Source organism: Neoarius graeffei, chromosome 19 (assembly GCF_027579695.1).
Source record: "Neoarius graeffei isolate fNeoGra1 chromosome 19, fNeoGra1.pri, whole genome shotgun sequence".
Classification (NCBI taxonomy): Eukaryota; Metazoa; Chordata; class Actinopteri; order Siluriformes; family Ariidae; genus Neoarius; species Neoarius graeffei.
Genome location: NC_083587.1, coordinates 63,254,818 through 63,280,538, shown reverse-complemented (window position 1 = coordinate 63,280,538; position 25,721 = coordinate 63,254,818). Strand labels below are relative to the sequence as shown.

General features: G+C 42.3%; 1 pseudogene; it reads left to right on the top strand.

The window, feature by feature from the left end:
• LOC132867644 (protein rapunzel-like) overlaps positions 1 to 24,359 on the top strand; it is a 33,400-nt pseudogene extending 9,041 nt beyond the window's left edge.
• Positions 24,360 to 25,721: the final 1,362 nt, after the last annotated feature.

The following is a 25,721-nucleotide window of genomic DNA, read 5'->3' as shown; positions in this document are numbered from 1 at the left end:
ATGTTGTGTTAGGTTGAAGGCATCAATCAGTGTAAGAAATTCATTTGCATACATGTTATCTAGATTATCAACATGGAAGTTAAAATCCCCAGAAATAATAAGATTGTCAAACTCTAAACAAATATTTGACAACAGTTCCCCAAACTCCTCTAGGAACAGTGGTGCAGAAAGTCTTGGTGGTCTGTAAATAGTCAACACTAATATGTTAGAAGAACATTTTAGGATTGCACTTAGGTATTCAAAAGATGTAAAGTCACCAAGAGTTGTCTGTTTGTACTGAAAACATGCCTTGTATATATTTGCTATTCCTCCTCCCCATTTATTGGCTCTTCCAACACTCATAAAATCAAAGAGTGGGGAAGTTGCTTCAATAAGAGTAATAGAGCTGCTTGATTGTTCAAGCCAAGTTTCAGTAAGAAGCATAAAATCCAGTTTGTGTGTACCGATGAAGTCATTAATTAAAAAAGGCTTATTAAGTGATCTTACATTCTGAAGAGCTAGTTTTACAGTGAATGTGGGGGTAATTTCCACAGAAGCGTTCTGTGGTTGTTTTGGAACTGGAAGGAGATTTGACAAGTTTACCCCACTGATAGGATATATAAGAACACCTCTCCTTCTTGTTAGCACAGGAATAGAAAAGTACATCATGGGTCCCAGCTTATTTTCAAAACTACCATCTGGACCCAGATTATATCAGTTCGTTCCAACATGAAGGTCATCACTGCTGCCGGTGAACTGTAGCTGTGCACATGGTCCTTGAGTCTTATCTGTAGTCACAGGGGGAGGTGGTGCCCTCCATTTCTTGGGTGCTGTAGCAGTTGGATATATCATTAAAGATGTTGGGGTATACAAGGCCTGACCATGAGACAGCTCTGTGTATGGTACTTGATTTGAGTGTCCTCTTGGGCTTGCCAAAGACACTCGGCTTAAAGACAATAGTGTCTCCATTTTCTCAGGAAAACGCAGTCTGGGGGGTGCAGGAGATACAGAGGGGCTTGGGGTTACATCCACTGTTGTTGTTGGTGATTGCCTATTGCCAGTCTCAGGAGGTTGTGGTGATGGTTGTTTATCTGATTATCTTTCTGATAGTTCTGCCAGCTTACCCGTTAGCTCAGATATCATGTTGCTAGCCTTGGAAAGTGACGGGGATGTGTGTGGTGATAGATCCACCCTCTGATCATTTTCCTGAACTGTATTGGGGGCAGATGAGTCAGCATGATCCTCTGTAGTTGCTGGGGGCTTAGTTGCCTTCGTTGGTGACAAGGAGTTTTGCTTGACTCCACTGAGAATGGGAACTGAGTTTGGACATTTCCCAGAATGTTGTGAATCATCTGTGTGTTTGATGTTGTTTATCATTTTTTCAGTTTGTAATCCATCAGAGTGAGCATTAGTCCCGCTTCTTTCTGCCTGCAAATTCACTGTTACAGAGTGTTTTGTGTCGTAAGCCACTGCTTGAGTTTGAACCTCAACAGTGTATTTCCGTACTGTTTTTGAGTCTTTGTTGATGTCCATGGGAGGTTCAGTTTGTACCCAAACAGAGTTCGTATCAGTGTTGTTAACTCCTTTCAGTGCAGCTACAGAGCGCTGATCAGAGAGTGTACCCAAGGTCGGCATGGAATGGTGGACAGAGTATTGATAATGGTCTGCCAAGACTTTGGCACCAGTCCAGCTGAGTTCTGTGCTATTTGGGCTGAAAAAGGCTTTGCGTTTCCAGAAAAGGTTGAAGTTGTCAATAAAATTAATGCCAGAGGAAAAACATGTCTTTGCAAGCCAGGTGTTGAGACTGAGCAGTTGGGAAAACCCGTAATTGCTGATCACAGATCCTGGTAATGGACCACTGATAAAAAAAAGACATTCCAAGTCCGTTTAGGGCAGAAAAAAAGGTCTTTGAAAGATTTCCTCACAGTGAGCTGTTCCCTGAAAACATAATTTGCTCCAACATGCACAATAATGCGTTTAATTGATTTGTAGTTTGACAGCATTTTTGAAATGTTGTCTGTAGTCTCTGAGATGGAAGCGTGAGGAAAACAGCACACAACCATGGACTCTCCTCCAATATTTTTCACAGTGAAATCACCCACAACAAGGGTTGTAGGATTAACAGGTGTTGGCGGCTGCTTTCTACCTCTACTGCAAGCTTTATTTTTGTTATTCAAATTCTGCCACTTTCTAGGAACTACTGGTTCCATGTCTGTAAGGCACTGAAATCTGTTCTGGAGTGTAATGGGCTGTGTATACAGTATCTGTAGTTTTCAGCCCGGTGGTATTCATAGACTGTAGGTCTGACGGCATCAGACCGCAATGGAGTTGAAGTTAATGCCCTTTTGTTTTTGGGTCTAGCACCTTGTCTTTTCCAGCAATCAGTACTCACATTTTGCTTTGTGAAGTCAACCGATTCATCCAAATTCCCATCATTCAGATGCTGAACATTCCCCGCATTCCCCTTAGCGGTATAGGCTGCTGGACTCCCTTCAATCCTTAATAGATGGGCATCAATCATAGATTCCAGGCTAGAAATTCTTTTTTCAAGCTCAGTCTATTTGTTACTAGAGTTCCTTGGTTTCCCCATTTTACAATAATCCAGTCTTCTGTGTCAGTTGCTTTGTCTAACTTCTAGGTTATCTTGTATAAATGGGAGAAAACATCCGTCCTTCCTTGCTAAACTTGAATGTAAGTAAAAAGAAAGCAAATAAGAAAAAATAGAGAAATAGTGAAAAAAGCAGAAAAGAGGAGTTCAAGCAGGAGCAAAGCAAAAAGCGTCCTACTCGCTTGAGTAGGAGGAGCAAGTTAACTCAAGTTTCAAGTTACCAAGATATGTGAAGTCTTCCACACACTCTAGTGGTTGGTCATTCACTGTGATGGTGGATGTAGGTTTGGCATTGATACACATAACTTGAGTTTTGGTGGTACTGATGTTGAGTCCCACTTGTTTGGCACTGCCCTCCAGTCTGTTTGTCTTCTCTTGGAGTTGGAGCTGCATAGTAGACAATGCAGCAATATCATCGGGAAAGTCCAGGTCTTCCAAGAATGTGAAAAGGGTCCACTGGATTCCTCTGGGTTTCTCTGATGTTGTCTGCCTCATAATCCAGTCAATGGCTACAAGGAAGAGGATAGGAGATAGGATGCACCCCTGCTTTACTCTAGACTCTACTGGAAACCATTGTGAGAGGGTGTTATCCACAATGACACTGCATTCAAAGTGCTCATATAACTGTTTGATGAGAGTGATGACTTTTGTTGGAATCCCATATGATTGCAGGATCTTCCATAGGGTGTCACGGAGAACACTGTCAAATGCTTTCTTGAAGTCTATGAAGTTGATGAATAAGGGGGTGTTCCACTCCAGGCACTGTTCAATGATGTTTCTTATTGCAAAGATCTGGTCAATACATCCTCTTTCCTTCCTGAGTCCAGCCTGTTCCTCTCTCAGTTTGGTGCCTATGGCCTTTTCAATTCTCTTTAGAAGGATTCTGCAGAAAATCTTGCTGTAGTGTTATGCCCCTCCAGTTTTCACAGTTATACAGGTCACCTTTCTTTGGGAGTTTAACAATGATTCCCTTCATCCAGTCTTTGGGGATTTTGTCCTCTGACCAGATTGCCCTGAAGAGATCTGCTAATACTTTTGTGCTGGTATTGATATCAGCTTTCAACATCTCGGCATGAATGGAATCAATGCCTGATGCCTTGCCATTCTTCATAGTCTTGATGGCAGCAACAATTTCTTCTTTGGTAGGCTGGCTGGTGTCAATGTTGAGGACTTTGTCCGTGAGCAGAGGTCTAGCTGGCTCACCTGGCTCTGGGCGATTCAGTACTTCTTGAAAGTGTTGGACCCATCTGGCTGCTTGTTCATGCTAAGTTGTTATTATTTTTCCTTCTTTGTCTTTGATGGATGACGACTTGGTGCTGTATCCACAGAGACATTTGGTCACCTTGTAGACTGTGCCCATCTCACCCCTCAATGCTGCTGTCTCTGCCTCACCAGCCAGTTCCTCGATGAAAGTTCTCCTGTCACTCCTTTTCACTTCCTTGTCTTTCAATTTGTAGGCTTCTTGTGCTTTTTCTCTCAGTCTTTGAGATTTGGTGTTAAGCAACTTCTCCTTTAGATTTTTTTCTTTATTCTATTCTGTGCCATGTTTCAGGTCTTAGCCATTCCTTGTTCTTTTTCTGCCGGTAGCCCAATATTTTCTTGGCCAATTCACAGTACATTTATTTGATGTTATTCCATCTATCCTCTATGTCTAGTTGTTCTTCCTCATCTAGGTCTGACAGAACACTGAATCTGTTCCTGACCTCTGTGACAAATTCCTTCTTGATGCTAGGGCACTTTAGTTTTGCAATGTCAGGTTGTCTCCTGTGCTGAGTGAGTGTTTTTGCCTGTCTCAGTTTTAGTTTGACTGTTGCTGTGAGCAGGTAGTGATCACTGTTTACATCAGCGCCACGGTAGACTTTAACGTCCAAGAGGGATCTGTGCCACTTGCCACTGACTATGACATGGTCAATTTGGTTGACTGTGTGACAATCAGGTGACTTCCATGTTAGTTTGTGGATGTTCTTATGGTGGAAGAGGGTACCACCGATGACACAGTTATTATTCATGCAGAAGCCCACTAGAGGTTCGCCATTGTCATTGATGTCACCACAACCCTGTGTTCCCATTGCTCTTTCACTGTTGGTGTTATCTGAACCCACTTTGGCATTCATATCTCCCATTAGCATAAGCATGTCATGTTGGGGGACTTTGGATATAGCATGTAATTGCTCATACCAGTAGTTTTTGTCTTCCTCTTCAGCATCATTAGTTGGTGCATAGCACTGAATGATGGTGAGCTTACAGTGCTTGGAGTTAAAGTGTGCTCAAATCATCCTCTCACTGATGGGTTCCCATTCTAACAGGGTCTTAGCCTTCTCCTTTGACACTATAATAGCTACACCATAAATATGTGCACTTCCATGTCCTGAGTATAGGATGATGGATCCATCGCTTGCCACTTGGTGGCCTGCTCCTGTCCAGCAACACTCACTGATGCCGAGGATGTCCAGATTGTATCGTTTCATCTCTTTGATAACCTGAGCCGTCTTCGATGTTTCAAACATAGTGCGGACATTCCATGCACCCAGGCAGATCTTTGCTTTAGGCCCGAGCAGACCATCTTTCATACTCCTAACATCCCAAGGGCTTTGGTCAAGAGTGGTCATACTGCCATGATGTTGGCTCAAGTCTACTGTAGGGTTATTGGTAGAAATGCTTGTTGAAGTTTCCATAACATGATTATTTTTTATGGGGTGGAGTTGTTAGCACCACGCCCAACCCCCAACCTGGAGGACCAGGGTACCACTCTTTGTCTGACCTCTACCCTTTGACCTGTCTGGCATGGGTGACCCTACCAGGAGTATGAAACTCCAGCCAGCCTAGCTCGCAGGGTCACTGAGGCACACAAGCTCTTCTACCATGGCAAGGTGGGGTACCACAGAAGAGTCAGGGTTGGGTAGCAAAATCTAACTCCCCTTATGCTTTAACAGTCGTGTGTGTCCGAAAGAAGGACGGCAGTCTATGACTGTGCATTGACTACCATGAGGTGAACAGGAAGACGCTCCCTGACCGTCAGCCTATACCCAGGGTGCAAGATATAATGGATGGCCTAGGAGGCAACTCATGGTTCTCTCTCCTAGACCAAGGGAAGGCTTACCATCAGGGATTTATGGCAAGGGAGAGCAGACCTCTGACCACTTTTGTGACACCATGGGGTCTCTATGAGTGGATCAGAATTCCCTTTGGTCTTATGAATGCTCCAGCTGCCTTCCAGCACTGTATGGAGAATTGTTTGGAAGGGCTGAGAGATGACATCTGTATCCCTTATTTAGATGACACCCTGGTCTTCAGCAGAACCTTTGAGAATCACGTCGAACATGTGAGGACAGTGCTACAGCGGCTACATCAGCATGGTATAAAGTTGAAACCTAGGAAGTGTGAAGTGTTCAGACATGAGGTTTGCTATTTGTGGTGCATCGTGTCTGCGGAGGGCAGCAAAATGGACCCTGCTGATACTGTAGCAGTGAGAGCTTTGAAGGAGAAGAGGCCACAGACTGTGGGAGAACTGAGAGCAGTCATGGGACTTCTGAGCTACTACCGTCAGTACATCCAAGACTTCTCATGCATCGCTGGCCCACTTTATGCTCTGACAGAATCAGACCCCAGAGCAGACAAACACAAGGACAGTAACACAAGGACAAGAAAAGTGAAAGGAAAGTTCAAAAGGGGCACCTTCACACAAACTGATCACATGGACTGATGAACATCAACTGATACTGGAGAGACTGATTGACTATCTGGTTGAGCCACCGATTCTTGGATTCCCAGACTTCAACAAATCATTCATCTTACACACAGACGCTTCACACCAAGGTTTAGGTGCTGTATTATATCAAGAACAGGAAGGTAAGCTATGTGTAATAGCCTATGCACCACACACTTTGACCAAAGCAGAAAAGAATGATCATCTTTATTCAGGGAAACTTTAATTTTTAGCTTTGAAGTGGGCTGTTACTGAGTGATTCAGAGACTATTTAATTGGCTCCTCCTGCACTGTATATACAGACAACAACCCACTTACCTATGTGTTGTCAACAGTCAAACTCAATGCAACGGGGCATAGGTGGGTTGCAGAATTAGCAGACTTTGACCTAATTATCAAATATCATCCAGGCAAAGAAAATTGTGATGCTGATGGTCTTTCAAGAATGTCCTGTGACATAGAGATGATGATGGAGGAATGCACAGAGGAAATGTCCTCCCCTTCAGTGCAAGCTACAGTACAAGCTGTTGAAAGTGATGTTTCACACACACAGTATGGTTCATGATGGCTTTTGAGTGCAAAGAAATGGGTGAAGGGCGGCACGGTGGTGTAGTGGTTAGCGCTGTCGCCTCACAGCAAGAAGGTCCTGGGTTCGAGCCCCGGGGTCGGCGAGGGCCTTTCTGTGTGGAGTTTGCATGTTCTCCCCGTGTCCACGTGGGTTTCTTCCGGGTGCTCTGGTTTCCCCCACAGTCCAAAGACATGCAGGTTAGGTTAACTGGTGACTCTAAATTGACCGTAGGTGTGAATGTGAGTGTGAATGGTTGTCTGTGTCTATGTGTCAGCCCTGTGATGACCTGGCGACTTGTCCAGGGTGTACCCCGCCTTGCGCCCGTAGTCAGCTGGGATAGGCTCCAGCTTGCCTGCGACCCTGTAGAAGGATAAAGTGGCTAGAGATAATGAGATGAGATGAGAAATGGGTGAAGACACACTGACACCATTTTCAAGAGTAGATATTTGTTGAGCTCAGAGAGATGATCAAACCATTGGCCCAGTCATTGCCTGTAAACAATCAAAAGAAAAGCCTACAAGACAGCAGTTAAAGTTATTCAGTGTACAGACCAAGTGTTTGCTTCGTGACTGGGAGAAACTTACCTTTGATGGAGATGGGATACTTCAATGAAAGACTGCAACCAGAACCCAACTTGTTCTGCCTGACAGATACAAATCAACAGTTTTGAGACAGCTCCACAATGAGATGGGACATCAAGGTGTGGAACGCACAACATCGCTCATCTGGGATTGCTTCTTCTGGCCACACATGCAGTGAGAGATAGAGCACTATGTCACACAAAGCTGTACATACCTGAAACAGAAAAAGCCCTGTAGAGAAACAAGAGCTCCACTTGTACCGATTGTCACCACTCAGCCATTCGAGCTTGTATCCATTGACTTCCTGCATCTAGATAGGTGTAGAGGTGGATATGAATACATTTTGTTAATAGTAGATCATTATACATGCTTTGTACAAGCCTACGCCACAACATCAAAATCTGCCAAGACTGTTGCTGATAAAATGTGCCCAAATCCAGAATCCAGGGACACGTCTGCCCTGGGGCATTTTGAGTTATTGACAGATTCAGAAAGTACAGTTTCTAAGCTTTCCAATGATGCCTTCCATGTGGAGATCTGACAATATTTGAAGAATGTGTGGCCTTTTGAAAGTGTATACCTCTTAAAACAGAAAAGGGAGAAAATCTCCCTCAAAGTTTTCCATCTCAGCTACTCTGAGTGCAGGGCGGGCACATAATGGTGCTCATTTGCATGACATTAAGGAAAGCCCTACCCCCTACGAGCTAGCACGATGCCACTTTCATGTAAACAAAGATCACCACGTCAATTTTCCTTCCATGCAAAGTATGCCCAAAACAATTATGAAGTACAAAAATAAGTCCTAAAGTATACTTTAACGCTTTGTGGTTGAAAAATTACTCACACCGTAAGAAAGATAGCACGATGATGACACAACTTACATAACACTAGTTTCATGTAAAGCCTTGGTCACAACCGGCCGTACGTGCTCCTATGGCCGGTCTACATGCAAAAAACGCAAGAAACGCACGAGAGCGCGCATGAAACGCACAAGAGCGCGCGTGTGAAAAGCACGAGGGCGCACGTGTGACGTGCTGATTTTCGAGCTGCAGACCGGCCGCAGAGGTTCTTTGTCATGTCAAACAAACTCTACGGGCGCTTACGTTTTTTTCAGGTTGCAAGACAAACTTACAGCCAACGCGCGTCTTTCTCCATGAAAAAAAAAAACGCAGCGATTTGGGAAACGCCAAAAATCACACGGCCAAAAAATCACACGTCCGGTTGTGACCTAGGCTTAACCAAACCACAACACTCTCCGTTATATGCAAAAATAACCACACAGCCTTAGATTAATAAACTTACCCCATCAGAAAGAGAAACAGCGCCTTGCACACACCAATGCCTCCGATGGAATGCAGTCCTAGAACGGTCCGTGTATCATCCGATCATTCAAGTATTCCATTCAATCTGGAAAACGAGGTTGCATTTTTTTTGCTAGAAATGGTTATTTCCGATGTAAATAGCGTGCGTCTGTTTGCTTCGCGGTGTTTCAGCTCCTCTGCACTCTGTTTAACTTCCTCATTCCATAGTGAAATTACATGCCTGTATGCAGATTAAGTAGCCATGCGCTCAGCTCGTATCATACAGCTGATTCGCGAAAAAAAAAACCCAAAAGACTTAAATCATCATGTGAATGGCCCATATGGTAATTTACCCACACCCCCCAGCAGGCTACAGTCCTGACAAAAACGAGACAATTTGCAACAAAAAATGTATGCTTTTCCAACAAAACAATCTATTATCTGAAATACTGAATGCATTCTTCAAGATCTCAACTTGCACATGATGGAAAAAAACAAAAATCACAAATTTCGAAAAAAAAAATGCTTCTTTTGCGATTATCTCGGATTCGTTTCAGCCGACATGTGTCCCTGGATTCGGTGAGGGGTCACAAATATTTAATGATAATGCACTGAAATTTGGATTCCCCTTGAGAATTCACCATGACCAGGGAGGTGAATTCGAGAATCAATTATTTGCACAGCTGAAGAAAAACTGTGGAGTGATGGGCCCTCGAACCACACCATATCACCCACAAGGCAACGGGCAAATGGAATGGCTAAACAGAACACTGCTACAAATGCTGAGAATGCTCACTGAGGAGCAGAAGTCAGATTGGGGAGTCATTGCCCAAGCTCATCTATGCATATAACAGCATCAGAAGTGAAGTCACAGGTTTTTCACCTTTTTACCTCCTGTTTGGCAGATCACCAAGACTACCTGTTGACTTGTTATTTGGTTTGACCCCTGAGACTGGAACTGCTGATCATGAAGAGTATATGAAAAAGTGGAAACAACAAATGCAAGAGGCATATGAGACCACAACAGCAAAAAAATATGCTGAAAAGAGCAAGAGGAATCATGATAAAGTTAGGAGTTCAGTTTTGCATGAGGGCGACCGTGTTCTCATTAGGAATATGACATCTAGAGGGGGAACAGGAAAGCTCAGAAATCACTGGGAAGATTGCATCCACAAAGTAATTCATCAGGTGGGAAAAGACATGCCCATATATGAAGTAACACCTGAGCAAGGCAAAGCGAGAGGATGTATGATCCTGCACCGTAACCTTCTATTACCATGTGACCATTTACCCCTAGAAATTCAGCTGAAACCAGCTAAAATGAAAAGACAAATCATAACTCAGACTCATCTAGACAAAGATCAAACAGACCAAGAGACAAACAATGATGATAGTGATGATGATGACTATGGGTACTATCCACTCAGACATCTGCCTGTGCCACAGTCCCAAGTACACACAGACAGGTAGGATGCTGAGGAAGGTGTCACACAGCTCATACAGGATGTTGAGCCTGAGCACCAGGACATGCACCAGTGGGAGCAGGACACAAGAGATCCACTGTCAGAAGAGGACATGTCACTTCAAGAGGAGATTGCACTGGAGGAGAGAACGGTCACCTGTTCAAAGTGAAGATCACAGTGGGAATGAACAGCAGTACCAGCGACCAGTTAGAGAGAGACGACCCCCAAGAGTCTTCACATATGACCAGCTAGGCCATCCCAGTTGCTGTGGCATTGGATTTCCAGATAACATTATGCACTACTATCCTCCAACATCCTATGGAGCCATGCAAGCAGCAAATACATGGACAGCTCCAATACAGCACTGGAATTATCAGCCTGTTGTTGCACAAGGCTACTGAATGAAGAACACACACTTGCACATACATCACATCACATCATACACTCATTGATGGACTGTTTCACAAACTGAGTGTTGATACACATACACCTCCACATTACACACTCATTGCTGGACTGTTGGACACCGAGTGTTGATGCACTAATATACACACATACACTCATTGATGGACTGTTTCACAAACTGAGTGTTGATACACATACACCTCCACATTATACACTCATTGCTGGACTGTTGAACACTGAATGTTGATGCACTAATATACACACACATACACTCATGGATGGACTGTTTCACAGACTGAGTGTTGGCATACATGCACATACATACCGTACGGTACCTTATACAGCCATGAATGGATTGATGGACAAGCAGAGTGCTGATACACATGTGCCACACATACTCCTGGACTTTGGATAAGCCAAGTGATTGTATACAGACTGTTGTGTGATTGAGCTGATGACATTATACACAATAGGTAAATGCTTTAAACATTACTCACCTGTTGGTTGAGAAGTCGGGGACGACATCTGTGTTGTAGGGGAGTGTGTCATGGTTATAATGTTGAGCATGATAAAAAGACCAAGGATCTTATGGCTAAAAATAATAATTCATGGCAAGACTTGATTGTAAAAATGTAATTCATGTTGTTCACATTGTAACATTACAATTCATAATACAGGAAGTGGTAGAAAAAAGGGAATAATAATTCATTGTTTCCACATGTCCTGAGTTAAAAATGTTAAAAAGAGGATTGATCATCCATTCTGTGTTTGACTGCTTTTGCCTTGCAGGTATGGGAACAACAACAGAAACAGTAACAACAATTATAGATAAAATAGTTTTATTTTATATCACTTTTTGTTTACAACCTCTTACTTACTTGTTATGAGAATGCACTTGCATAAGTTATGTTTAAAACCTCAATTGTATTTTTTTTTGTCAGTTTGTGGCGAATGTGCTGCTCAGCAATTGATTGTTGAAGCCTGTTTCTGCATTGAAAAAGAAGCATGTAGTGAACTGAAAAATGGAATACACTGAATGAAGGCTAATGTGTCGTGCTTGTGTAGTTTTTTCCCCATTCTTTTTTTCTTTTATCATTTCCCCCGGTAACGGGGTGTAACACATGCACTGCTCTTTTGAGATCTATCCACAGATTTTCAATGATGTTTAGGTCAGGGGACTGTGAGGGCCATGGCAAAACCTTCAGCTTGTGCCTCTTGAGGTATTCCATTGTAGATTTTGAGGTGTGTTTTGGATCATTGTCTTATTGTAGGACCCATCCTCTTTTTAACTTCAACTTTTTTTTTACAGATAGTGTGATGTTTGCTTCCAGAGTTTGCTGCTATTTATTAGAATCCACGCTTCCCTCGACCAATGAAATGTGCCCTGTGCCACTGGCTGCAACACAACCCCAAAGCATAATCAATCCACACCCATGCTTCAGAGTTGGAGAGGTGTTCTTTTCCTGGAATTTGGCACCCTTTTTTCTCCAAACATACCTTTGCACATTGTGGCCAAAAAGTTCTATTTTGATTTCATCAGTCCACAGGACTTGTTTCCAAAATACATCAGGCTTACTTAGATGTTCATTTGCAAACTTCAGACACTGAATTTTGTGGCTTGGACACAGGAAAAGTTTTCTTCTGATGACTCTCTCATGAAGGTCATATTTGTTCAGGTGTCGCTGTATAGTAGAACAGTGCACCACCACTCCAGGGTCTGCTAAATCTTTCTGAAGGTCTTTTGCAGTCAAACAAGGGTTTTTATTTGCCTTTCTAGCAATCCAATGAGCAGTTCTTTCAGAAAGTTTTCTTCATCTTCCAGACCTCACCTTGATCTCCACTGTTTCTGTTAAGTGCCATTTCTTAATAACATTACAATCTGAGGAAACAGCTACCTGAAAACACTTTGCTATGTTCTTATAGCCTTCTCCTGCTTTGGGAGCATCAATTATTTTATTTTTCAGAATGCGAGGGAGTTGCTTAGAGGAGCCCATGGCTGTTGATTTTAGGGACAAGTTTGAGGAGTCAGAGAATTTATACAGCTTTGAAATCTGCATTATCTGACCTTTCCTAACAAAGAATTTGAACAAGCCACAGTTCAATAAGCTAATTAAGGTCTTTGACCTTGGTAAAGTTACCTGAGAACTCAAATGTATTAGGGTGCCCAAACTTTCGCATGGTGTTTTCTTTCTTTTTTCACTCTCCAATTGTACAAAACAAAAATAATACACAAATCTTGCATAAAACACTGAAAAGAAATGTCTTGTCTTTACCTTAATGCCTTTTGGTGATCAGTTCATCTTCTGCTCACTTAACTATTCACAGTAACAGACATTTTCAGCAAGGGTGCCCAAACTTTTGCATGCCACTGTGTGTGTGTATATATATATATATATATATATATATATATATATATATATATATATAAACAAACATATATATCAGGAATCAACTCGAAGAGCCGACTCATTTACGAATGACAAATCACTAGGCTGCTAAGCATTTCTGATGAGTAGGAAGAAAGAGAAAGGATGATCTAATAGCTGATGGAAAACAATGAGGTCATACCCACCTGCCTCATACTCCCAAAAGCGCTGTATTTCCACTCTGCTCATGAACCTATCTCAGTCTGTGCAGAAAAAAAAAGCTGAACCATCTGTATTAAAACTGGAATGAGTTATGAAGGTGGAAGGCTAGAAGGCACCTGCAGAATGGGCGTGGCTATACAAATGATTCATGAGTGGGAGGGGTTTGGAGTATTTGGAAGGCTCTATTTTTATCTACTGCTGTAATTTCCCTTAAGATGACTCGGAGTTTGACACTATTTTGATCCTTAAGTTGACAAGATGCACATTAACCAAGATGATGATTATTATTGGCAACCTGAAATATAGGACACGCCTACTCATAGAAAGCATTCTGATTAAATTACACTGCAAGAGTAAGAGGAATAGTACTATTTTAGTCATGTCAGCCCACATTCATAAATCATTATAACTCTCCTAACTGTTTTGCTAAGGTCAGCATTTTTATTTTGCTAGAAAATGACCTCATAATGCTCACAATATGCGACAAATTTGTTGATAACTCCTGATCATGCTGTCAGTATTATTATGCCAAGCGCAGTACAACAACTTTAAAAAAATAATAACCTGATCATAATTATTAAGCAAGCTGAACATTTAGTAATCATTATTACATTTATAAAATTATAATTTTTAATACAAATTTTTTTTAGACAAGTAGTTTATAAAAATAAATATAAAAAACTCAGCCAAAGAAACGAATTATTCATGGGGTGATTAATATCTTGATGTATAAGTGTTTGCCTTTTATCTGAGATGAGCTGTTTATGTGCAAGGACCTCCTCCACGATTATTCTCCCCCCCCCCCAAGTTTAGTAAAAAGGGTTAGAAAAAATCAACCTTTTCGTGAAGTCACTTCATCTCACACTGAAAAAATGAGAAAAATCCAACCTTTAATTGAAATGAATTTATTCAGAGAAAAATAAATCCCTTGTTAGAAATAATTATTTTAAACTAAAAAAATCTTTTACTATGATTGGCATCTACTTTTAGGATTAGTGTGAAAATCTGATGATGTTTTAGGTCATATTTATGCAGAAATATAGAAAATTCTAAAGGGTTCGCAAAATTTCAAGCACAACTGTAGTTGGTGAAATGTGCAGAGGTGACCTCTGTGGTGTTCCAGTGAAGCCCAGGTGTGCTGAAGAGCTGGAGGTTTTGTGTCTGGACGTGTATTCATAGCCTCGTGCCTCTTGGCACTCCCACTTTGGATGAGCTCCATCTCCTTCCTGCAAGAACTCCTATCTTTGAGAGATGCATAACATTCTGTAAACACTGCTCTGCTCTGTGAAATGGTTTGGGATGGTACCAGGTGTCCTGAGAAACAGAGAGGTTTTCCACATAAACCACAAAAAGAACAAAAAGTCTCTACAACAGCAATAATGATCATTTTCAGATTATAAATACAATTGGGGGCAGGATGGTGGTGTAGTGGTTAACAGTGTTGCCTCACAGCAAAAAGGTCCTGGGTTCAAACCCCACAGCTGATGGGGGCCTTTCTGTGTAGAGTTTGCGTGTTCTCCCTGTGTCTGCATGGGGAGCAAGCTGGACACCCATGTTTGTTTAGAAATTGTCACTCACTAGTGCAGAAGTTTTACGTCTCCAATGTGTGACATCATGTTTCCTTGACAACTATCCAATATCGTAAACCATATTCAACGCTCATTCTCCACTGGGTAGAGTGATGTAATACACATAGGATAAGCGATTTGCTAACAATATTGCATTACTATTGAACCAAATGAATGAAACCCGCTAGAATGTTTTTACCTTGTCCGGACCAGAGTCCACATAGGGCACAATGTATTGTTGTCAGTGGGGTTTGTTTGTTTGTTGTTAATGATATTATGGTAAAATGGCCTGACGAATCTTCATGAAATTTTCAGGATAGATGGGCATTGGTCTCAAATAGAACCTCCAACATTTTGGGGGTCAAGCTCAAGGTTTTTGTGGCTACTGCTTCATATAGAGGCGGTATGTACTATGTCATCGTGCTGTAAGAATGGAAGAGTGTAACAATGGTGCAGTATGGTGTGAGAGCAGCATGGTGTGTTCTGACTGGCTGAAAGCAGCAGAGAATCAGAATCAGAACCATGTTTATTGGCCAAGTATGTTCACACATAAGGTCAAAATCAAGGTCAAGATCACCAAAAAGGCCAAAATCATTTTTTTTGTGATATCTTCCTTCATATTCATCATAAGTGCTACCAGGCAAGGTTGGTTTTGCCTGGCAACACTTGTTATTCTATGTTTTTATTCCATTGAAAAAGTGTCCTGTATGTATATTCATTTATGGCATTCACTTCAATACTGATTTGTTTGGACTACATCTGACCGCAGATGTCACATGACTGAAGTGCCATTAGCGTGGGACATAGCCTCAGTCCTCAGTTCAAAGGAACTTAGATTGTCAAAAGAAATGACAAAATGATTTAATGCATGGCTGCCATCATCCAGAGAGTAAGGATGCATGTACATCCATAATGTGTCCAACTACGTCTAATACATTTTCATTCCTGTGTGTGAAATCGAAATTTGAAGGAACTGAGCAAATAAAAAGAACAAGAAAAGCGAAGAAGCACAAAATAAAAGACATCAACAAAGACTGAGAGGAGAACAAGACTTACAGTTAGTTGGTGAAATGTACAGAGGTGACCTCTGTGGTGTTCCAGGGAAGCCCAGGTGTGCTGAAGAGCTGGAGGTTTCGTGTCTGGACGTGTAATAATAGCCTTGCTCCTCATGAGATGAGATGAGATGAGATGAGATGAGATGAGATGAGATGAGATGAGATGAGATGAGATGAGATGAGATGAGATGAGATGAGATGAGATGAGATGCAACTTTATTGTCATGGCACTTCCACTTTGGATGAAATACATCTCCTTCCTGCAAGAACTCCTATGAACTCTGAGAGATACATAACATCCTGTAAACACTGCTCTGCTCTGTGAAATGGTTTGGGACAGTACCAGGTGTCCTCAGAAACAGAGAGGTTTTCCACAAAAACACAAAAATAACAAAAAGTCTCTACAATAGCAATAATGATCATTTTCAGATTATAAATACAGTAAGGGACAGGATGGTGGTGTAGTGGTTAACAGTGTTGCCTCACAGCAAAAAGGTTCTGGGTTCGAGCCTCACGGCCGATGGGGGCCTTTCTGTGTGATGTTTGCGTGTTCTCCCCGTGTCTGCATGGGGAGCAAACTGGACGGCCATGGTTGTTTAGAAATTGTCAATTGCTAGTGCAGAAATTTTATGTCTCAAATGTGTGACATCATGTTGTCTTGACAACTATGCAATATCATAAACCATATTCAACGCTCATTCTCCATTGGGTAGAGTGACGTAATACATGTAGGATAAGTGATATGCTAACAATATTGCATTGCAATCGAACCAAATGAATGAAACCCACAAGAAGGGAAGGTTTTTACCTCACCCTGGACATAGTCCACCAGGGTGTGAGGTATTGTTTTCGGTGGGGTTCCTTTGGTTGTTTGTTTGTTTGTTATGGGAAATGGCCTGAGCAATTTTCATGAAACTTTCAGGATAGATGGGCATTGGTCTCAAATAGAACCTCCAACATTTTGGGGGTCATCTGGTCAAGCTCAAGGTTTTTGTGGCTACTGCTTCATATAGAGGCAGTATCCCCTTTGTCATCATGCTGTAAGAAAGTAAAAGTGTAACAATCGTGTAGTACGGTGTGAGAGCAGTACAGTGTGTTCTGATTGGCTGATAGCAGTACGGTGTGTTCTTATTGGCTGAGAGCAGCAGGGAATCAGAATCAGAACCATGTTTATTGGCCATGTATGTTCACACACAAGGTCAAAATCAAGTTCAAGGTCAAAATCTTTTTTTGCAATATCTTCCTTCATATTCATCATAAGTCCTAACAGGCGAGGTTTGTTTTGCCTGGCAACACTTGTTACTCCATGTTTTTATTCAAAAAGTGTCCTGTACTGTATGTAGAGTGGTGCTCGAAAGTTTGTGAACTTTTTAGAATTTTCTATATTTCTGCATAAATATAATCTAAAACATCATCAGATTTTCACACAAGTCCTAAAAGTAGATAAAGAGAACCCAGTTAAACAAATGAGACAAAAATATCATACTTGGTAATTTATTTATTGAGGAAAATGATCCAATATTACATATTTTTGAGTGGCAAAATTTTGTGAACCTCTAGGTTAGCAGTTAATTTGAAGGTGAAATTAGAGTTAGGTGTTTTCAAGCAATGGGATGACAATCAGGTGTGAGCAAGCACCCTGTTTTATTTAAAGAACAGGGATCTATCAAAGTCTGATCTTCACAACACGTTTGTGGAAGTGTATCATGGCACAAACAAAGGATATTTCTGAGGACCTCAGAAAAAGTGTTGTTGATGCTCATCAGGCTGGAAAAGGTTACAAAACCATCTCCAAAGAGTTTGGACTCCACCAATCCACAGTCAGACAGATTGTGTACAAATGGAGGAAATTCAAGACCATTGTTACCCTCCTCAGGAGTGGTCGACCAAAAAAAGATCACTCCAAGAGCAAGGCGTGTAATAGTCAGCGAGGTCACAAAGGACCCTTGGATAATTTCTAAGCAACTGAAGGCTTCTCTCACATTGGGTGATGTTAATGTTCATGAGTCCACCATCAGGAGAACACTGAACAACAATGGTGTGCATGGCAGGGTTGCAAGGAGAAAGCCACTGCTCTCCAAAAGGAACATTGCTGCTCAGCTGCAGTTTGCTAAAGATCACGTGCACAAGCCAGAAGGCTATTGGAAAAATGTTTTGTGGATGAATGAAACCAAAATAGAACTTTTTGGTTTGAATGAGAAGCATTGTTTGGAGAAAGAAAAAACCTGCATTCCAGCATAAGAACCTTATCCCATCTGTGAACCTTATCACATGCTGGTGGTAGTATCATGGTTTGGGCCTGTTTTGCTGCATCTGGGCCAGGACGGCTTGCCATCATTGACAGAACAATGAATTCTGAATTATACCAGCAAATTCTAAAGGAAAATGCCAGGACATCTGGCCATGAACTGAATCTCAAGAGAAGGTGGGTCATGCAGCAAGACAATGACCCTAAGCACACAAGTTGTCCACCAGAGCTCAAGGTATTTTTTCTGTGTGGTTTCTTTGTTCGTTTGTTTGTTACGGGAAATGGCTGCACCAATCTTCATGAAACTTTCAGGATAGCTGGGCATTGGTCTCAAATAGATGCTCCAATATTTTGGGGGTTCATCCGGTCAAGCTCAAGGTTTTTGTGGCTACTGCTTCATATAGAGGCAGTATCCACTATATCATCGTGCTGTAAGAATGTAAGAGTGTAACAATTGTGCAGTATGGTGTGAGAGCAGTACGGTGTGTTCTGATTGGCTGAGAGCAGTATGGTGTGAGAGCAGCATGGTGTGTTCTGATTGGCTGAGAGCAGCAGAGAATCAGAATCAGAACCATGTTTATTGGCCAAGTATGTTCACACACAAGGTCAAAATCAATGTCAAGGTCACCAAAAAGGCCAAAATCATTTTTTGCAATATCTTCCTTCATGTTCATCATAAGTGCTTCCAGGCGAGGTTTGTTTTGCCTGGCAACTCTTGTTATTACATGTTTTTATTCCATTGAAAAAGTGTCCTGTATGTATCTTCATTTATAGTATTCACTTCAATACTGATTTGTTTGGACTTTCACTGTATTTGTATTTGGACTACATCTGACCACAGATGTCACATGACTGAAGTGCCATTAGCGTGGGACATAGCCTCAGTCCTCAGTTTAAAGGAACTTAGACTTAGATTGTTTTTAAAATAAGAATATCAAAAGAAATGACAAAATGATTTAATGCATGGCTGCCATCATTCAGAGAATAAGGATGTATGATTAGATTAGATAGAACTTTATTGAGGGGCGGCACGGTGGTGTAGTGATTAGCACTGTCGCCTCACAGCAAGAAGGTCCAGGTTCGAGCCCCGTGGCCAGCGAGGGCCTTTCTGTGCGGAGTTTGCATGTTCGCCCCGTGTCCACGTGGGTTTCCTCCGGGTGCTCCGGTTTCCCCCACAGTCCAAAGACATGCAGGTTAGGTTAACTGGTGACTCTAAATTGACCGTAGGTGTGAATGTGAGTGTGAATGGTTGTCTGGGTCCATGTGTCGGCCCTGTGATGACCTGGCGACTTGTCCAGGGTGTACCCCGCCTTTCGCTCGTAGTCAGCTGGGATAGGCTCCAGCTTGCCTGCGACCCTGTAGAACAGGATAAAGCGGCTAGAGATAATGAGATGAGATGAGATATACAAATATAAAAAGAATAATATATGGGGAAGAGGGGAAGGGGGGCAGCAGGAGAGATATTGCACTTTATATTGCACATTATGTTACACATTGTCCGATATTGCTAGATATGATGAGATGAGATGAGATGAGATGAGATGAGATGAGATGAGATGAGATGTCAGTAACCCAATCTGATTTCGGCTGTTGGCTAATGATTCCTTGGAAATGATTCATTGAGCCCTCTATTGGATTGGACACCCCAACTTTCTAGTGATATGCTGCCTAAAAATTTATTTGGAGCATGGAGTAAGAATTCACCAGGTGGCCAATTCTCACATATAGCACTGGCAGAGAGAGCGAGAGGCCCCAGGCAAGAGTACACTGAAGATCACTTCAGCAGCCAGAAGCTCCAGTATGTTGGACTTTGCTAAATATCTGGCATGCTGCAAATTTGTAAATGCAAGTCTTGTGTGGTTTGATGACCATCCTGAGAATTTAAGAGCCTGGAGGTCAGCCTTTGTTGGTGTCATTCAAGGGTTGGACCTTACAGCTAGTGAAGAGCTCGACCTACTCACCAAGTAGCAAGGCAAAGAATGTTCTGTCTGTGTAAGAAGGTTGTGGTCAATTCATGTTCGCGACCCCAGTGCAGTGCTACACATGGTCTGGAAAAGGTTAGATGAGTGTTATGGCACACCTGAGGTTATTGATAATGCTCTTTAAAAAACTAGAAAGCCTTGCTAAAATGATTGATTTTCCATAGTGATCGACTAAGCAAGGGCGGTGGTGTTGCCATTTATGTTAAAACCAGGTTTACTTGCAGGGTAACAAAATCTTTTGCACTACCCAAGCTCTTTGAGTTTTTATCAATAGATATCTCTTTGTCCACTACATCTCATTTATCTGTCGTAGGCTGTTACAAGGCCCCATCCGCTTCTAAGGAAGCTGTTAATGTACTAGCAGATACATTAGCTGAGTTTCAGGATCATGAAGTTTTGCTTATGGGAGATTGCAACTGGGATTGGCTTTCTGCTAATTTTGAGTCCTTGAAACACTCAGATAGATTAGATTAGATTAGATTAGATTAGATTAGATTAGATTAGATTAGATTAGATTAGATTAGATTAGATTAGATAAAACTTTACTGATCCCTTTGGGAGGGTTTCCTCAGGGAAATTAAGATTCCAGCAGCATCATTACAGATAAACAAAGAAATAGAGGAAAATTTCTAGATAAATTAAAATAAATTAAGTATTTACATATACAAATATAAAAAGAATAAGATATGGGGAAGAGAGGAAGGGGGAGAGGGGGGAGGAGGAAAAATAAAAAAATAAAAAAATGTTAAAAAGGGGGAGAAGGGGGGGCGGCAGGAGAGATATTGCACTTTATATTGCACATTATATTGCACATTGTCTGGTATTGCTTATTGTTAGGCTAGGCTACTGCTTCTTCCCATCCTCTGTCCTCCTGTTAGTCAAGTCAAGTCATTTGTATAGTGCTTTTAACAATAAACATTGTCGCAAAGCAGCTTTACAGAATTTGAATGACTTAAAACATGAGCTAATTTTATCCCTAATGTATCCCCAATGAGCAAGCCTGTGGCAAAACTCCCTCAGATGACATGACGAAGAAACCTCGAGAGGAACCAGACTGCATGACTGTAATATTAACAGTTTTAACATGAAGACAGTTTCATTGATGATGTAACTCTTCACTGATGGAAACTTGAGTGCAAAACTGTTCATGACAACTGCAGTCCTAAAGTTAGCAAGTCAACTGTAGTCCTCAGCCATAAAAGCATTACTGTAAGAGTCCAGAGCGTCCTCCAGGTGTGACTTTCAACTGTCCTCATGGGGCCATCCTCCACAGGAGCGATGCAATGAGACTCCAACCAGACACAGGGCACCAGGATGGATCAAGCAGGTCTGAGGAGCAGAAGAGGTCAGCATCTCGATCCCAGGACCGACATGTAACTCAGAGGGACAGATTTGGGGGGGGGGGGGGGGGAGAGGGAGAGAAAACACAGGTTGTTAGGTATGCCCTAAAAATGACACAAGTATTAAGTCTGTGTGGTAGGCTAGCAGAGACGAGAGTCTTGACATCAGGCATAATACACAACAATGGCATGTTAATATGGTTAAAAAATATCATGACCTGCTCTGGCTGGATGCTTGATTGGGTGATGGGAGCACACTCCTCAGCAATGATGGGATGCAGATGGGACCCTTAGGACTGGCCAAGACAATTCAGTTACATTTCACCAGGTCTGGGACATGCGACAGAATGTCTGACGGCCAATTCCCTGCAGGCTACGAGAGCCAGTCGAGGTCTCGACCATCTCCACCAAAAGATTTCCTGTTGACTCCATGTAACTCAGAGGGACAGATTTGGGGGAGGGGGGGAGAGAGAGAGAGGGAGAGAAAACACAGGTTGTTAGGTAACATGGGTTACCCCTCCTCCCCCCCAGAGAGGAGTTGTACAATCTAATGGCATGAGGGACAAAGGAGTTTTTGAGTCTATTCGTACTGCACTTGGGAAGGAGCACTCTGTCACTGAACAGGCTCCACTGGTTGCTGATGACAGTGTGCAGAGGGTGACTGGCATTGTCCATGATGTTCAATAGTTTGTCCATAGACCTCTTCTCTGCCACCATCACCAGAGAGTCCAGCTTCATGCCGACCACAGAGCCAGCCCACCTTATCAGTTTGTCCAGCCTGTATGTGTCCTTCTTGGATGTGCTGCCCCCCCAGCACACCATGGTGTAAAACATGACACTGGTGACCACAGACTGATAGAACATCCACAGGAGTTTCCTGCAGATGTTAAAGGACCGCAGCCTCCTAAGGAAGTATAGCCTGCTCTGTCCCTTCCTATATAAGTGATTGGTGTTGCAAGTTCAGTCCAGCTTGCTGTCCAGCCACAGCCCGAGGTACTTGTAGGAATCCACAGCCTCCACCTCGACTCCCTCAATCAGAACTGGTCATGACCTTGGTCTGGACCTCCCAAAGTCAATGACCAGCTCCTTGGTCTTCGAGGTGTTGAGCTGCAGATGGTTCCTGTTGCACCACACAGCAAAGTCCCTCACCAGGCTCCTATACTCCTCCCCTCTGTCATCACTGATACATCCAACGATGGCTGTGTCATCAGCAAACTTCTGAATGTGACACAGCTCCGAGTTGTAGCAGAAGTCCGCGGTGTACAGGGTGAAGAGAAGAGGGGCCAGCACCATGCCCTGGGGTGCTCCAGTGCTGCTAATTACAGTGTCAGACATGATGTCCTTCAGCCTGACATACTGCGGCCTGTCAGTGAGGTAGCTGGAGATCCAGGTGAACAGGCAGGGGTCCACTTGCATCCTGTTCAGTTTGTCCTGAAGCAATAGGGGCTGGATGGTGTTGAAAGCACTTGAGAAGTCCAAGAAGAGGATCCTCACTGCGCCATTTCCCTTATCCAGATGTGAGTGGGCTCAGTGTAGCAGGTAGAGGATGGCGTCTTCCACATCAGGACCTGCCCAGTATGCAAACTGCAGACAGTCCTGGGCATGTTGTACCTGGGGTCTGAGGAGGCTGAGGAAGAGCTGCTCCAACATCTTCATCAGATGTGAAGTGAGTGCCACCGGTCGGAAGTCATTCAGCTCACTGGGCCGATTCTTTTTAGGAACTAGAACAATACATGATGTCTTCCAGAGGGTTGGCACTCTCCCCAGCTGCAGGCTGAGGTTGAAGATGCATTGGAGTGGTTCACCCAGTTCAGCAGCGCAGGTCTTCAGTAGTCATGGACACACCTTGGATACCCTGGATAATGAACACAACAACAGTACACATGAACACATGGCAACTGATTTCCGACATGGGCCCCTGACAGCCACTGGGTCCCACTGCACTGTCGATATTTATGCTAGTGATTCTGCAACATATGTTAAAAACTACTCAAAAAAAGTGCAAAAGTAAACCATAAGGATTCAAGAAACCACCTTGAAACTCTTTGTGCAATGTCAGCTATAAACTACATCCTGCAGTTACAATTTCTCCAGTAGCCTTCCCAGGAATAAGATGGATATGACTGGAGGTCTTTTGTGTAACTGATAAGGAAGAAACCAGTTGTTGCAGTTTGTGTTTGGTTATTTAATACATTTTTCCTTCTTTTTTTCAGAATCCTACTTGACCAAAGGCTTGCAAGATTAAAAAAATTAAAAAAACAGTGACCCCCTCTGCATCAATGACAGACAAGAAGCAAATCAAACACTGCAGCCATAGTGCTGGGCTGCTTGGAGAAAGTGTCCTCCTTCGCCTCCACCATCAACCCTCTGTTTGGTATCGTCACCACACTGGTTGGTGTAGTGAGGGAAGGCCTGGTGAAAGATGAAGCCAACAAGCTGGACAAGGACTTTGAGCAGATCCACGACAAGTTGGAGAGCATCTCGAAGCAGAACAAGCAGCTACTTGACCATATCGTCATTTCTGAGATCGAAAAAAACTATGGCGACTTGGAAAAGAACATCAAGCAACAGTACCAAGCCTTCAAGGTGATGGTGGATGGAGTCAGGGAGGACCCAAAAGAAGGCGAGTCTTACAGAGATGCATTCAAGGAAACCTATAGAAAGCAGCAAGGCCGTCTGAATTTGAATGAGTACTATCGAGCCGTCATGGAAGAGCAGGGTCCTTTTGGGGGGCCAATACTGAAAGCTTACCTAGAGCATGACAAGACAGATAAGAGAAGGGCGATTATGGAGGCTAAATGCACACATCTGGCCTACCTCTTCCACATTGGCCTCATCGCACTGATGGCCTACTATGCAGTCACTGAGGATAATGAGGATGAGTTCAAGAAAGAATGGGGCCCAAGGGTCATCGACATTCAGACCAAGATGCAAGAAGCCCTGGATAAGTGTAGCGAGAATAAGTGATGCCATATGCACTAAAATGATGTTAAACTACAGCTGTCTTACTTTCTGCTGCTTTATAATAGAGTCAATGATCAACAACATCAGTGCAATTTATATTATGAGCAATGGGAACACTATTCTTTTTCTCTTTTTGCATTGTTTCTCTGCCTGTTTATTGGAATAGCACTTAAAACTCCAATCATTTATTCATGTTAACAAGCTTATGCAGCATCTTATATCACTGCATGAATCTAAAAGTGTTGCTTATTATATAGCAATGCTGCATATTTTGAATAATGAACCATACTGTTTCAGTGTTTTCATTAAAATAAATATTTCAACAACAACAACAATTTCAGAGTTTTATTTTATTGACTTTTAGCTTGCAAAGTCAATAGATTAATTGAGATTAAATCATATTATCATGTGGTCATTGTAAAAGTCTCAAGACATGTAGCTCACTCCAAGCTATTCAGGTATACTCCCCACAGAGCACTATGCAAATTAGCATTTGCTGCAGTACCCTAGTGTCATCTGCAGGCCTTATGAAGAATTAAATAAGCATGTTAAATCTGGAAAAAAAAATTTCCAGGATGTACCAACATATACCCCAGGCTTCATAAGGGACTTAAAACAGTGCTTTGCACAGTTATTCACCCACTTAAGCGTTTCCCCATTTTATACATTGTTGATGTTGTATGTCAAGAACCTACACCAAGTTTGGGATATTTCTGGGGGTATCCTGATGGATACGTTTCTAGATTTTTTTTTCAAAACGTTTGGCCACCCTTTCCAAATTCCATACTTTATTTATTCCTGAAGTGAACAGAAGTAATCACAGCCAATGCAGAAAACTACTGTATTTTCCAAAAATAACATTTTCCTATGTGTTAATATGCAGCCACTTTATATTTGGTGAACTTAAAAAAAAAAAAGTTCTGAGACTTTACAGCTAGAAGTGTGTCCAAGTTCATCAAATGGGCAAGCACAAATTTTTACAATATTATAAAGTAAACTACCTTCATTGATAGCACTTTGCATTCAAACATATCATACATATCCCTGTACTTTAAAGTGCATATCACGGGTAAATTCAGGAGCAAGATCAATGTATATTTGTTTCGACCTCACTCTGACCGTCACTACGGTCTAAAAAAGGAATGATTACCTTCGTTCTGCCTATCACCGAGACCATATGTCAACAAAGTCATGTCCATGACCTCCGGAAGCAGAATGACTTGTGTTATAAATAGCAGAGATTGCTCCCGGTTCAGTCTCTCACCTTGATCGCCTCGTACGAGACCGTAAGTAAGAGACCCGTAAGGTAAGAAATCCTGATTTCTTTGCTTCACATTCCACTAATTCATTACCTGCGCAGTACAG